A 13,111-nucleotide genomic window follows, 5' to 3' on the forward strand; every position below is an offset into this window, starting at 1 on the left:
TGTTTGAACGTTTTAGGTCCTTGATCCACATGCTAAACATCTATCTACGTTTTTTTCATCAATTAATGAATAATAATATATTTGGGGGGGGGGAGGGAGGATTTTGTAAATTTTGTAAAAAACACAGTTGATCAGAAACTTATTAAACTTATTACACTTGCGTATTTGTACGTTATTGTTGAAAATAGTATTGGTTGCTGATTTTTTCGTAAAATTTCTTTAGAAACATCGTTAGTCTTCAGAGGGATATTTTCCAAGAATATCGTATCTCGATTACAAAGTATATTGACTGTAACGAGAGTATTGACTGTAACTGTGGAAAGACTGATGGCTTCATAGTGTTTAATTTCGAGAAACTGTGAATAAGATTAATATAATATAATATTGTTCAAGCTTAGTCAGGTCGTTCTTTGACTAGATTTTTTTTTTATGATCAACCAATCGTAAGATACATGTGATATAATTTATTTGCAAGAAAAAAAAAATAAAACGTACAAATACGAAATGACTGTACTGAAAAGATTGATAATTTGAGTGATCGGTTAATTTGTTTCCTTCGACAAATAGTTTAATAATAAAGATCACGTGCTTCCAGACATTAAAACACACTCTTCATAAATATTTAAAAATATTTTTAATTTTATAGATGAATAATATCACAGTACTGTTGTTTATGTAATTATTTTCGTTGCAGAAAATTTAACTAAATCCATGAGCCTCTGAAATTAATTTCTTTCCCTACACTAGTTCATTCAGGTAAAAGCGTAAAAAGTGAAAAGTTGTAAAGGGATGAAGCAGTTGATACGAAATTGAAAAAGCTAAAAATATCGAGGGGAGAAAATTACATCGTATTCGGGACAACACTTTGCACAGGAAATTCCTCACAGAAACAAGTGGGATCTTTGGATTATCCGCTGATATCAAAAGAAGCATCGCAACACGTGACCTCGCCGCCTCATCCCCGCCCTGAACCGTCCTCTAAAACCACCTTCATAATTAAATAACAAGCACCGGCCAATCCGTACCTCTCCAAAAAATACTCCAATTACCATTATCCAATTAACCACCACTAATACGCGCGCGTATCACGTGAAAATCAGAGGAAATCCCTTTCATACCTGTCTAACCAGACCCTTCGAATCGCGAATATCCAGCGGCGAAGCCGCGATCGATCAAAGCGGAAAGAAAATTTCATCCGCGAGCCCGAAAAAGGAGAACCAGGTAAAAACGGGGAGAAACGAAACGAACGTACCGGGGTGGGGGGGAGGGGGGGAAGATTGGTAGTCGAAAGAGAAGAGAAAAGAGAGAGAAAGAGAGAGAGAGAGAGAGGAGAGATAGCCAGTTCCTGCGGGCACGATCGTTCGTTGGCCAACGGAACCAACCCTTCCGCCTGGTGGATGAAAAATGTGTAATTTTTATTAATTGTACCTTTATTAATTTTCACCGGCGAGTCCTCGCCACCGAACAAGGGTTGGCGGTAAGAGGGCGGCGAGGAGGGGTGGGTGGGGGGATGGAACGCGGCACGAAAAACGTTACATGCACGGGCGGCACGTGTGCGCGTACCTACAGAGTCTCTGGCTGCAATAATGGCCCCTCGGCGTCGACTCCATTTTCCTCGATCGGTTCGCGTTCCGTCCCAATGCCCCTGACAAAATTGTTTCGTCCCGATGCTTCTGATAAAACGGACCGAGCCAGCTTGCCTGCCGGTCCGCCGTCCTCTTAGCGTCGCTGTCGAATTTACCCGGTTTTCGCCGACGCCTTTTCCCCCCTTTCTTTCTTCGACGATCTCGAAGGATCTCGAAGAATCTAGTCCCGCGAGAAATTCTCGATCGTGACTCGAGGAGCTTGTTGAATGGATAACGTGTTGTCGAGGACACGTGGAAAGATTTTGTCGGTGGTAGGTCGATGAGAGAGGTTCGTCAAAGGGTGGAATTTAAACGGTAGACTTTTGCTCCTCGATTTTGACGTTGCTGAATAATTTTTGGTGGATTTTCGCGCGACGTACAGGAGATTTATTAAGATTTATGCGAGTAATTTACGGAGTAATTTAAAGCTACAATTTAGAGAAGAGATGCACATAATTGGGAGTTTCTTTGTTAATTAATCATGTCATGTTCTTCATACTGGCAGATTTGTAATTGATAGATGTTATGAAGATACAATGCAACACTATTTCCGAAAATACTGTTGTTTTAGATTCTATAAAATCTTTCTTCAGGGGTCTGCTCCGTTCGTCATTTACGGAACTACTGGTGGTGCTAGAATTTAATAGGCTTCCGATGAGTGGCTTCTAAATTTTTATTTTACGCAAACTGTGTCGATTCTGTTATAAAAACTTTCTTTATTTACAGATGCACTCGCCACTGTATAAACGTTTAGGATAACATTAATTCAATCCCCGAAATCTTTTCCCGATTCGGGATTCGCAAGAGGTTTCAGACATTCCCGCAATCCTCTTCGAGTGCTTTCAAAATCCGTAAAATCCGTAAAACGGACCTCGATCTCCGAAAACTTCGACCACTTCAGCCCCCACTCAGCCGCCGTCTTTGTCCCTCGAGCAAAGAGCGTTCAAACGTTCCGTCATAACCAAGTTTAAAAAAATCTATCTTCGCCTCTTTCATCTCTCATTCTTGCACGACGATCTACGTTCACTTTAATCGCCAGTGCAGTCAATTTTTTCCGTCTTTAACCCCTTGCGCCAGCAAACTGGTTCGCGGACCGTAACGAATGACCGAACCGTATACAATAACTCGTCGCTTTCTTTTCGAACTCGTCGGCATGACACCACTGGATAGAAATTTATTGAGAGGTAATAAATTTATTATTTGTTTCGCCTGGATTATACTTAAATATACTTGAAATTGAGAAAATATTGCAATTTTGGGTTAAAGAATTCTTGACGTGCGTGACACGTCGTTCCAGCGCAAGAGGTTAACCACTTGCGCTGACTAATTGCGGACCGTAACGAGTGACCGAACCGTATACAATAACTCGTCGCTTTCTTTTCGAACTCGTCGGTATGACACCGCTGGATAGAAATTATTGAGAGGTAATAAATTTATTAAAATAATAAATATTAAATATACTTAAAACTGAGAAAATTTAGCAATTATGTGACAAAAAATATGTCTTGTCGTGTCCTACGATTCGTCTCATCCAGACAACCACAACTCTCTTTCCTCTTTCTCGCGTAACTATCATAATCGTACGTGAACGCAGTCAATTCATCTCTCGTTATATTCTGTGTCTCGCATTCTTGCATACAACGATCGACGTTTATTTCGATCGTACAAAGTGCAGACACAGTCAATCTCGCCATATTACTAATTTGAAAATCCTACGTTCATTTCATTGAGAACAATGATTTCTCTTTTTCTCTCATTGTATCATCCACCTGACTGATACAAGAAGCATGTTCGTCTCATTGAGACCAACCATCTCTTTCTTCTCTCACTCTTGCACACCGATCAACGTGCACCGATAGATCGAAACTTTCACGTTCAAACATCTTGTCATACGCCACGTACACTTTCATCAAGAGCGACTCTTTCCTCGCAATTTTTTGCCCAACGATCGACGTTCACTTGGATCGTACAAAGCGCAGACACAGTCTGTAGCCGCGAACTCGATTAAGAAATTTCACACGGGGGCCCGAATTCGAAAACGCGGTCCAACCCCAGCTATCGAATTAACCCCGAGAGAGATAGAGAGAGAGAGAAAGAGATAGAGAGTGAGAGGGAGAGAGCCAGGTACGTTCCTTTGTCGCGTCCGTGTGTCCGCTGTGCCAATTATTCTCCTCTTTTGTACGGTGCTGCGAGTGGATGCCCGGCCTGGAAGTAGCTGTATAACGTTACCGGTAACTCAATAACGATCAGAAGGGCCGTCGCGCGTCGGTAACCAAAACCGGAAGCGCACGCGAATATAAGGAAACCCTGGCAGTCGCCGCGAGGTTCCGCACCCTAGTGCACCGCTCTTTCTATTATCTTGTGTGCTTGGGCCTCGAACGCACTCGATACGAATTCGTGGCGAGGTGGAAAGAGAGAAGAGCACTAAGGTACGGTAGGGTGGGAAGGTTGTGAGTTAGAAGTGGATCAGGAGGATTTTGAAATTTGAAATTTAACGCCTTGCATTGGCGACTGTTTCGCGGACCGTAACGAGTGACCGAACCGTTTGTAATTGAACCTTATTATTAATTATCAAGAAGTAATAAACTTGTCATTTGTATTTTGCCTGGGTTACATTTAAACGTTAAATGTAATTCGAAAGATTTAAATATTTAAATAATAAATTAAATAATAAATAATAAATTAAAATTGAGAAAATATTGCGAGATATTAGAGGTTAATTCATTGCACACGTGTACGTTACACAAACTTGGTTTTCAATTGTAAAACGAATATGAATATATACCACTTGGTCTTTTGACATCTGAGTGATTAATTTAATTAATGAAGAAAAAAAGTCAATTACACCACGAACGGTCATCTCAACTTCTCGAACAATTTATTGGTAAATTTTTACTAACATCAGAAGAAGACGATTATACTTTAATCTTCAGAAAATAATATAACCATTAAATTCGTGTATAGAGAATATAAATATGCATAGAATATACTTAGAAACATTTACTCGTAATAATTTCCTTTATTTCCTCGAAATCGTGGTTTGTAGAAAATCTAAACATATACATGCTAATGATCAAGGGATTTAACATTAACTGATTAAATATAAAGTTATACTACTAAAGGTAATTTTTCTAAATATCGAGACTTATTAACAATTAATTGTTCAAATAATTTCATTACCCCTGAAAAATAGGTATATGTTTTTACAATAAATACGTTGTATACGTGTTACCTAAACTTTATCAATATAATAATTTCTCATTACACGGTGTTAATGAAATTTCAAGCTGTTTTGTATAACATACACATATAATATAAAATATTCATAGAAAGTTTCCATAAATGTTCAAATATTTTCGCGAACCGTTGAATGTAAAATTGACCAGCGATTTACGGTCTTTTATTTCGTGTATCTTTTGTTTGAAGTAGTGTGGAAGCTTCATTAGTATTCCCTTTGCAATAGTATAATGAATATGCACGAAATTCCAGTCATCTTCCTTTATGAGTTTAAATTCAGTTACTCTGCGGTCAAAGCTGTATATAATATTAATATTGTTTCCGAAGATCGCTACCAGCTGTCTTCCAAATTTATTCCTAGCGATGCTAGTTTTAAAAACGAAGAATGAAACTGATTAGCCAGGGTGCTATAGAAACCAAAGTAATATATAATAATATTTTCCAAAAATATATAGTACCACGTTTCGATACCAAGGGTAAATTATTAATCATATGTTAATACATACGTCAATTAGTAAATTAATGAAATGGAATTAAATTAATAAAATAAATTTTTTACAATAACCAGCGTATAAATAGAGAATGTACCAAATTTTAATCTTAACTAGTATCAGCGACAATTTGAGTTCAATTACTTACAATTAGTTTTATCAGAATCTTTCGTTTAATTGAATTTTATTATTAATGCCTGTCACACAGAATGTAAAATAGAATCAAATTTTAATAATGTAATATGAATCGTTGTAGTAATTTATGATTCAACGAATAACCAACGTATAACATTTGATTAATTCAGTTTTAATGATATAATGATTATTACTCCAAAGTTCGAAAGTTACTTTATATTTATAGAGCTTGAAAATAGAAGAAGTACAGTTTTAAATTCTACATTACAGAAGAGAATCTATCTGTAACACAATTTATAAGCAAAAATTTGCCTATCTATTTGCGTATCTATACGTTTCACGTTATTTTCTAATATCAATCTCCTTATAAAGAAATATCCCAATAGAAAATTCAATGTTCCAAGATTGAAAGTTATTATCATAAACTCTGATCTTATCAAAGATTAATAAAACAATTAGTGTCATATGTTACATGAGAACGAAATTAAAACATTTATTAGTCATTCTAGGATATTCTAAGACACTCTAGAACTAGTTTAAGGACTAAATTTGATTTCAATCAAATAATTTAATATTCGAGAATTTAATTCATAATTTATAGACTGGGATGTAAATATATAGATAGGTACAGAGGTGAAACAGGTCAATTTAAAATAATTAGATAACTGCAAGGAAAACTGAATTTTAGTAACATCTATTTGAACATATCTTAATTGCAAACCTATCAAAATCATCCTACAATAACTATAAACCTACACAACCTATCAAAGAAATTAAAAAGCACGGAATATAAAAAATTTTATAATTAGTTAGACAAACTTTCAGTCATACATTATTATTATTTTATAAAAAAAAAGATCATTCAAATCGCCGAGATTGCACCATTGTGAGTACAGAAAATTTTTATGAAAAATTAAAAATTGATCTACTGCCACTCTGATAGTTCTAGTGTTAATTTTGCCGCGACCCTCAGATTTTTATATCTCAATTCTTCTCTCGTTTCAGAAAAAAGAAAAAAAAAAAAATAACGAATTTAATACTTAAAAAAAATAAAATTGGCATAAAATTTCAAACGAAATAATTCTTTTACATCTTTTTCAAACTTAAAAAAAGAAAACTCTGCAAGAGAAGAATACAACTGAATTGAAATTAATCTAATGAATGGAACAAGGTTCACACTTTACAGAATGAAACGAAGAAGCAAATAATAATACACCTGGGTGTCTCTTTTTACACGGTCGATGTGTAATGTATAAAAGGAAATTGTGTCGAACAGAAAGGAAACAAATTAATATTTTTTTTTTTTTTTACGAAATCGATATTCCTCGCCGTTTTCTATTATACAATGAATTCGTTTTCTTACTCGTTGAAACAACATTGCTATCGTGCAATTATCCTTACGAGTTTGTCGGAAATTTCAAAGTGCAAAATTGCTGAGATTGCGCGTAATATAAAAAAATATACAGACCATCCAAAGTGCCATTGTATCATTAGCAAGTAACATTATTACGTAAGTCAATTTATTTTTTAACAATACCCTTAAAAATATGATTCTCCATAAAGACCTACGCTCTTTGATGACGATGTTTATCTCATTTTTTCTTTTAATAATAATTCTTCACGATAAACCACATACATTTTCGGCTACGTTTGACTCGGAATTGAGTTTCTAATTGTGTATCGTTTTATATCGTGTAACTGTGAATAAAACGTGTGAGACGTAAAGGGAAAACCAGGTGAAAAGAGATCCAGGTGTATTCAAATATTCCCTGAAAAATTCTTTTCCACGTTCCACCATACGGAAGGTGAAACAGGACACTAGTCCAAGGTCCTGTCGAAGTCGGAATTTATCGACGTTTCACTTTCCTTACGATGACCCGGATAATCGGCGTACCTGTGACGTACACGATCCACGCCCCCGCGATAAGATCTTCCTCTTGGGACTCAGCCAGCGGAAGTACCGCTTTAACGCTGATTAATCGTCTCTCGGTCACCTTCCCAAATAACTTCAAGCCTCTTCCCGAATTTCTTCCCTCTTTCTCTTCGCGCTTCTCTTCACTCCGTAATTTCCATCGTTTCACCATTTGCGCTGGCAATTGGTTCGAGCCGTATACAATAATTCGTCGCTTTCTATCTCTTTCGAACTCGTCGGTGTGACACCACTGGATAGAAATTATTAAGAAGTAAGTTAGACTTGTCACTTATCGTTTTGCCTGCGGTTGTTTAAAACTGTGCAAATGTTGCCATTTGTTGACGAAAAATTCACGACGTGCGCGGCGCGTCATTCGAGCGCAAAAGGTTAAGAGAAAAGGGAGGAAAAATGAATTTGAAAAGAGGCTCGTTATCATTTCTGGCGAACAGAAAACACGTTCGAGATGAATCGAGTCAGAAAGATGCTCGAGGGAGGGAATGGGGGGAGGGGGAGGAAAAAATGCCACGAGGCTGATATTCGAACGGGTGGGGGAACGGTTCTGGTTGCCGGTTGAATCGCGACGGTCGATCTAGACGCTCAAAGTCGTCGATCCTCGACGTCAGCCGGCCGTGCCCGCTCGTTTTCAATGCATATTAATCACGCGGGGATCGCTAGCTTCGCGATCGCGGCCATTCATCAAACCGGGCGATTCCGAAATCTGCTACGCAGCAAACTGCCGGCCTGCCTCCTCGACAAGCGTCACCATGAACGAAACGCGTTTCCACGACGAAAAAAAATCCGCCGGATCCTTCCTCGACGCTGGGGGGGGTAAATTCGCAGAGGGGGAAAAATTCGACAGCCGCGCTGATATGTTGTTTTTTCTTTTTTTTTCTCTTTCTTTTTTTTTGGCTTGTCATTCACAGAGTTATTAAGGGACGTGGAACTATTCTGAGAATCAATAAGGCGGGGAATAGTAATTTAACTCTCGACTGATATCACTCGGTCATTAGGAACTGGAACAATTTGGGGTTTTATTTATAATAGGACTCGATATCGGATAAATAGTTTATATATTATGAGTCCACTGATTTTTGTTATTAACGATTATTCGTTCACGTTCAAATAAATTTGGTTCAAATAAATGAAGTTTACACACACACACACACACGAAATTTTGTTAGAGTTTAATTCTATTTCTAATCTCTCTATGATTTGGAGAAGAATATTAAAAGACGAAATAAAATCAGATGGCCCGAATTTTAATCTTGCTGCGTATTTTCGATCTATCTTTTTAAAAATATTTCAAATCGAAACGCAAGCTCCAAGAAAAGTCTTGATAATTCTCTATTAAGTATAAATATAATTCTAATTAGATTAAACATCTTCTTGAAACATTATGAATCCATTTTATTTCTTAATACGAGAGTGAAATTCAGATGTAAAAATTTTAAAAGGAACGTGACAGGGTTAATAAGTTTCATTTACGTGAAAGAGAAAGAGAGATTGTCGATTATGTGACACTGTAATACTCGAAATGAAAATCTGATAATTATTTATTAACTGCTGTAATAAGTTATTTCGTTATTTTGTATGATGAAATGTTAATGAAATACAATAACGATGCGATAAGTAGAAATTAAATTTTCAATGTTTTGATGCATGAATATATAACTTTTCAATTACACAGTCAGAACTAACAAACCAACATAAATTATAATACTATAGTCATCGGTAACTGAAAGATATCATTCAAAGGTTAACAGTGTTATTTAGATGGAAGATTAATTAATTATTATTAAACGAATTTTTCATACTGGTAGATTTATTAAGGATCGCCTAGGCACCTTAGGGATTATAGGAAAATAAAGTAATTTAGAATTGCTATTTAATCCTTCGTATCCTGACGATACTTAAAAATAACGCTTTATATTATAAGTCCTCAATTTCACTACCTCTGACAACAATTTCTCATGGTATTCTCTATGACGTGAAACTATATATACAATATATTATATATATATATATTATAAAATACATAAAATTATTATAATTTATATTATTATAATTTTATTTCGTATAGTCAAACAGTTTTTATATCAATTAATTACAACAAACGAATCTTTCACATTACTTTATACAGGGCGTATAAATATGCGTAACAATAATTTACATGGAAAATGTATCGATGAACTTTCATTGTCAGTCAATTATATTAAACGAATTAATTAACTGATCCAATTGCCGGAGAAATTTAATTCCTCTACATGGTACTCTTTCGAACGTTCGACGACCTCGATCGTCCCAGAATTCACGAATTCTCATTCCCAGTCTCGGTGCATCTTCTTCAATAACCTCTCGACTTGTACGCCTCGATTTTAAAAATCAATCCGACAAATAAATCCTCATCTACTGCTCGGCACCCTTCCTCGCGGCGCGAGAACGTCACCCCCTCAAAGGGTTAATTAACCCACACTCCTCGTGCAGAAAAAATAATTCAGCCCGATTAACAGCCAACAATCTCCGCTCGATCGAACAGCTGTACTTTCGTATTAATTACGATCCTCGCTCCTGCTCCCTCTCCCGTCAGCTCTCTGTCGTCTTTACGTTTACGTAGGCATAGAGAGCCAAAAAAAAAAAAAAAAAATTCCAAATTTTCACCTAACGCGGCCGCACACGCTTTCACACGTTATAAGCAAGCACACGTACGTACACGCACGCGAGCGCTTATCATCCCGTTTTACCACGAAGGGTGTATTTTTATTCGCATAATTAGATACCCATCAATCCTGCCGATGGCAGTTCGCCCCGTCTGCCTCCCTTGCATTTATAATATAACCGTGGCTGGACAGGGGTAGGGGTTGAAAAATGCGAGAAGAAATACGCTGGAAGCTCCGTCGTATATAAATCGTATGTACTTGTATAGATATATAAGGGAGAGGTGGGTAGGAAAAATCGTTGGGGAGATTTTCCAGCGGATTCTTCGGTGCCGTGAGAAAATTATAAATTATAAATACACATCGAATAAAGTGGAGCAATCGGTTTCGCGGTTTAGCCGGGGGGCGGCGGTTCGATTCGGGCATTATCCGTCGTCCCTCCGCGCTACCAAGGGTGCAATCGAAACGAGGACGGACTTCCTGGGGGACACGTGCTGCCGGCCAGATATTAGGCATTCTTCGGATATTCGGCATGGAAAATTGCGCGGCAACGGAGGAAACTATTATTGCCGGAATATTTAGTCTCTTATTGTTTAGGGATAATCGATGGTGTCGGAGGGGGTGGCGATGAAACGCGAGGGACGAGAGACGAGGCCCGGGCGCGGGCTCCGGTTATCATACTCTACTCATATAGAACCAAATTTTTCCCTATTTCGAAATGTTATTAACTTCCGAACCAGGTCGATCAAACATCATCTGCATACAAAAACCGCGACAAACCGGATGCTCCAACTTCCCCCCGGCGGTGTCACAGACCAACCAGACCACAGAAACTCGTCCCTGAAATCCGGATCGATCGGACATTATTTGAAAAGTCACAAGTCTGCTCGATGGCCAGCGAATGGCGCGTTGGGGAATATCTAAAAATCCGAAACAAACAAAACAGGGCCGAAAAAAAAAATAAAAAGAGAGAGAGAGAGAGAGAGAGAGAGGAGAAGAAGAGCAAGCAGGCGGGTAGCAGCGAAAAATGAATTCCAACAGGTACGAGAGAAATTGCCACAATCCGGTTAAATGGCTTAATATCGCCTTAATAACAGTCGAGACAGTGGTTGTACCCGGTTTTTCTTTCTTTCTTTTCTTTTTTTTTCTTTTTTTTTCTTTTTTTTTTTTTTGGATTAGTTCACGTCGATGGAGAGATCTCCTGATCGCTAGACGCTGCCACCCACTCTCACTGGCTGTCGCCCACTTCGGAACCAGCGTTGTTGCCCGGATATAAAATATACACGTCGCTAGATATCCTGACTAGCTTCGAATATGTGTGCACATCGGCATATTAAGAGCGTTTCGTTCGATTCCCCGTGTGCCCGTCCGTGTACGTGTATGTATATCGCGCGCTCGTTCGCGTACCAACCTCGAAAACCAGCGACCAGCGGGGGTAGGTATTGTGTTTATATGCATATCGGGGGAAGCCTCCGAGTCTCCCTTGTACTCGAACTCGGCGTTTTCCAATATTCCAGCCGAAACTCTCGACCGAAAAGCCCGGCCTTCGAATCCGTGTGTCTGCCCAACCCTTTCCACCCACACCACCCGCCTCTGGCCAGTGTACATCGAACCGTCATATTTGGACAAAATCGAACGTATCCTATCTAAACGTTTCTCCCTCCCCCCTCCTCCCACCGCCTCGTCGCATCCTACGAAGCCATATGTACGTTTTTTTTCACCGGTCCTCTTCTTTTCGGACTCGGCTGGGGTGATGCTGCTGGCTCGTCGAGCCTCTTTTCTGTCGCTCTTCGTTCGGTTCTCTGCTAGATTTCCTCTTTTCTTTTTTCCCCTCGTTCTCTCTCTCTCTCTCTCTCTCTCTCTCTATCTTTTTTCGTCTTTCTGTCGTACTAAGTCGAACGATTTTTAGGAAGCTTCGATCGTTATCCGTGGCTTCGAAACTGATACACTCGAGGGCTCGGCGTTTCGATGGGTGGAACGGTCTGGTGTTGTCGAGTGGTTACGAGATCGAAAAGTCGGAGAACTCTTTTTTGGTACGGCGGATGGGTAGAAGCGGTGTAGCGAGATCGGGAAATTGGTTAGGAGTTGAAGTTTACAAGTTTCCGAGGCCTGACTCGTTTACGAAAGGAAAGCGCAGGAGTGCTGTGTTAACTGGCTCCGGATCCGCTTCGTTAACCGACCGCGTCTATATTCCCGTCAATTCTTGAAACCGACTTCACGAAGCGGGCTTCTGGCATTACGTACTCGCTGCAGTCACGATCGCGCCTAGATCAATCAGCGTGTCCACTTAATGGTTTAATTTACGACCTGACTGTATCTGCTCCATCAAGTGTCTACGTATGTATGCATCGTAATCGCACTTGAGCCAGTTTTAGATATGCTGGTTCAGTTTGCAAATCGAGAGAGAGCCAAAATGCAAATATTCTTTTAAAGTTTATTTATAAATCATGCACTCGGGCAATAAAGTTAGCAGAATGTAGAGGAATTCGGACTTCAAATTGGAAAATAAAAGGACTGTAAAGGTCTTTTGACATTTAACTTTGTATTTATGAAAATCCATTTATGATGGTAATGAAATTAAAGAAAAAGTGTAGGAAAGTTCGGATTTTAAAATTGAAAAACAGGAAAATGTAATCACGATTATTCATTTATAAACTTGTGAAAGTAAGTCAGTTGAATACCAATCACAATAGAACTTGAGAATGTAGAAATATTTCAAATTGAAAAATAACGGGGAATTTAGCAACTTTTAGTTTGATATTCATCACTATTCATCACCATTCGCAGGCTTATAGAAGGAGATCAGTTTCTCAATCGTTAAGATTACGTCTGTCTTCTTGACTTCTCAAAAAAGACGATACTCGAGACTTTCCAGAAACGTAATTGGCTAAACAAGGTCCCAGCTTGTAGCCAATTAGTCACCGCTGGCGTACACAAATTTTTATACGAAAAAAGAAATTCTCAAATGCAAACTTCGTGCATCTCCGGGTGTATACCAGGAATTTTCAAGTTCGATTACTCCCTCCTTCTGACTCCGCCATATTTGACCCAGTTTCT

General features: G+C 38.4%; 1 protein-coding gene across 1 annotated transcript in view; it reads left to right on the top strand.

Annotated features, from left to right (window-relative positions):
• Positions 1-13,111, top strand: part of LOC122532754 (homeobox protein onecut-like) — a 111,607-nt gene that overhangs the window by 48,991 nt on the left and 49,505 nt on the right. The gene's annotated exons all lie outside the window — the stretch shown is intronic.

Source organism: Frieseomelitta varia, unplaced genomic scaffold, assembly GCF_011392965.1.
Source record: "Frieseomelitta varia isolate USP_RPSP 00005682 unplaced genomic scaffold, Fvar_1.2 scaffold_470, whole genome shotgun sequence".
Taxonomy (NCBI): domain Eukaryota; kingdom Metazoa; phylum Arthropoda; class Insecta; order Hymenoptera; family Apidae; genus Frieseomelitta; species Frieseomelitta varia.